This window comes from Xenia sp. Carnegie-2017, unplaced genomic scaffold (assembly GCF_021976095.1).
Source record: "Xenia sp. Carnegie-2017 unplaced genomic scaffold, XeniaSp_v1 HiC_scaffold_6, whole genome shotgun sequence".
NCBI classification, from domain to species: Eukaryota; Metazoa; Cnidaria; class Anthozoa; order Malacalcyonacea; family Xeniidae; genus Xenia; species Xenia sp. Carnegie-2017.
In genome coordinates this window covers 21579204-21582563 of record NW_025813526.1, presented here as the reverse complement: position 1 = coordinate 21582563, position 3360 = coordinate 21579204, and the positions used below count along the sequence as shown (strand labels likewise).

The 3360-nt window shown below is 33.5% G+C and overlaps 1 long non-coding RNA gene across 1 annotated transcript; it reads left to right on the top strand.

Moving 5' to 3' along the window:
- Positions 1 to 456: 456 nt before the first annotated feature.
- Positions 457 to 3065, top strand: LOC124458507. Its single transcript, XR_006953235.1, has 3 exons — positions 457 to 686; positions 2538 to 2675; positions 2768 to 3065. It is a non-coding gene; the product is annotated as an uncharacterized LOC124458507 (long non-coding RNA).
- Positions 3066 to 3360: the final 295 nt, after the last annotated feature.

Genomic DNA, 3360 nt, shown 5'->3' with positions numbered 1-3360 from the left:
TTCTGCTAGGCTGTCATTTAACACTACGTCACCAATGATAAACAAAATATCTTTGTCCACCAAAGTAAGCCTTTGTTTTGATTTCCCAACAACTATTTCTAAAGCAACAAAATAAGTGTTCACTCGATGATAAGCAATGGCTGACATACTATGATAATTATATTGGCCATTTTATGACCCACCAACTACAGCTTAGAGGCGTCTTGTAAAATGGTAAATTCTTGGTGCAGTTGCTTATTTGAATGAAAATTTCGGGTCTCTTGATAACACACTTTATTTGGTTGCCAGTGTTTTCCGCCATTTGTCAGACACCATCAAAGTTTTTGTCGTTATGATAACATTGAAGAGAAATATCTGTTCTGTGTGCTGTTTTACGAGCACTGATAACATCCATAGTGCTACTTTGTAAATATATGTTTAAGACACTAACATTTTCACAATTATATTTTTAGAAGAACAAAACAGAAGACGAATACGAAACCTCAAACAGTATCAAATTATAAATTCGCGGGCGGTGATGTTTATGGATCCTTATGCTTTATTAATTAAACCAATGCTTTGGTAATACTCTTGACTTGTCGAATAACTGCATTGACGGATTTGTAACAACACAAACACCTGGTTTCATATTGGGATTTGAGTGTGAGCTTTGGATTGCTGTTATACAATGTGCATCACCAAAAAGTGTATGTGACTGGTTGCTTTCTTTTAAAATGCAATGGTTCAACATATGAGAGTGCTTTCTGGATTACTAAGTTTAATCTGTGTGCATGGTAGTGTATGTAGATGGCAGGTGAGCTAACTCCCTTTACTTAAATCTTTTCCTTCATGCTCCTTTTCTTCCTTATAATTAAATACATTGACGTCTTTTTGGCTTTTTTTTTTATTGTTTATGCAAACGACATATGGAGTTAAGCTCAAATGCCTGACGATTACTCAAACCTCTGGGGTCCTGTGCCCCCTCTCAAAATGCAACAACAAATTTTTATTGTAAGAAACAGACACGTGGTATTCTTTTGTTGGTGTAGATGTAAAACAATTTTTTTGGTTTTTTTAGTCATTTTCTATATTTTCCAAAACATTTTAAATGTTAGACATGTTTTAAGAAACTTGAAATGCATGCAAGGAAACACAATAAGTAAATTGTACATTTTATGGCATTGACATGAAACTCGGATGTCGATTACATGCAGAATACTATAAATCGGCAATGCCAGAATACACCACAATATTTCACAGTGTGTAATTGATTAATTTTTTAAATGTACGCCTGGGCACAGTCTCAATCTGCATTCTACACACCAAGAACGAATTTTTTGTTTTTTAAATCAAACGTGACATGTCTTATGTTTTACATGTTTTTTTATTGGAAGGAAGATTTATTTCTCATGGTTGTCTTTACGATTATTTCTAGAAGGTAATCAGATCTTTTATAAGAAATAAGAATTTTTTTAAATACAAAGGCTAAATTACAGAACACTCTGCTTCATATATATTTCTTTTGTACAGCTGACTAAGTAGTCATTGTATTGAAGCAGACTGCCTGCACAAACTTTCTGTGTCAGTTAGACAAATTGTTAAACACCTACCTAAGTGATAAGAAAACTCAGTACCTCCATTTTCATTCCAACATGCAGTGGCGTCGCTAAATTGGTGCCTGAGAAGGGGTCACGTGCCCCCTTAAAATTGGATGTGCCTCCAAAGCACCCCCCATTTGAATTTTAGATAAGAGTCTTCATATGAATCATTCGAAATTGAAAAAGAAGCACATGACATTAATGTAGCTCTTACGGAATTTGCACAACTTTACTGTAAAAGGAAGCATTCTATTCGCTGTGTAGACTAGTTTGCGTTGCGTTTACCTTTTATGGGTTGCTGGCCGAATTGTGAAGATTTCAATTCCTTAAAAATGAAAATAATGAAACAATAATTCTAGAATAATTCAAGTGCCTAGTGTGCAAAGAAGAGCAAGTACTATTGTGATGCTTGTCAAGAACCACATTACACCATATCTTAGAACTTGTATGAGATCGTGGACAAGTATACTCGTAGACTCAAACTTGTAGACACAAAAATACAAATATAGCAATGACTAAGAGAAAGGCTCGTGAAAATACTGCAATTCTGGGAGTATTATAATATGAAAACATTTCATTAAAATCAATAATCAATCTACGTAGCGTTATAACACGAAGAATGTACAAATCCGCCAAGGTTTAACTGAGAAGTTAAAAAATTGAAACTATTCATGTTGTGATAAATATTTCAAAAATTTCCAGTGCAGAAGCAATTTTTACGGCCATTTCGCTAGCAACGGACGTTTTACAAGTTTTGTCCCCACTTGCAAATGCCTAAATGCACGAAAACTAAAATGTCCAATTGCGTTGTTTTCAGCTGCCATCCTCGATATTCATTTACACGTACAAGTAAAACTGTAACATTACGTAGCTATGTTTGATCTTCAACAATTTTAGTTGTGTATAAACTCTAATTAAAGAACCAATTTGTCTTGATATTAGTAAATTTATGACCCTTAGATGCAGTCAAGAGAAGAAATTAATAATTTCTACCTGCAGAAAGTACTTACAGATGTTGAAAAGAAACTTGTTGATCTTTTTATCCAAGAATGGAACACGCATTACAAAGAATCCCTCGGAGATTGGGAAAATACAAACGTTAGTGGTCAGAAGTTGTTCAACATGGAAATTTCAAAAAGGAGACCTCCTGAAAAACATATTCTGTCAAATTTTCAAATTGGTGACACTAGTAAGTGGGATTGTACGACGTTATTTGCAGCAATATTGCATTCCAAATCAATTGGAACAAAAATTGATCCAAAAGTTAGAGATGCTTTGAATGAACTTCGTGAAGTAAGAAACACATTCATCCATAAATATAAAGGAAAAGTTTCTGATGACAAATTTCAAAAAAGGCTTTGTAATATTGAAAAGTCATTTCAAGATCTAGGATTTTCATTTAACGAAATTAATGAAATAAAAAGTGAACGAAACAAATTTAGTTCTTTTCAAGTACTTCCTTGCAAACCAAATCACGATGTGGTTAAACGTACAGAATTACTTAATCAAATTACAGCAGATCTCAATAACTTGCGCAGTACTAACAATAATGAACTAACATATTAATATATATTTGGTAATCCCGGTAGTGGCAAATCTGAATTAGCCAGACAAGTTTGTGAAGAAATGTTTAAGTCGGTTGACTGGGAAAATAAAAAAAACATTTGTGATGACTCTCGAAGGAAATGATTCAGAATCCCTTTTAAAAACTTATGCTGAACATTGTAAACGCTTTAACAATGATAAAACAGTCATTGAAAATATTCTGAAAGAAACAAAAAGC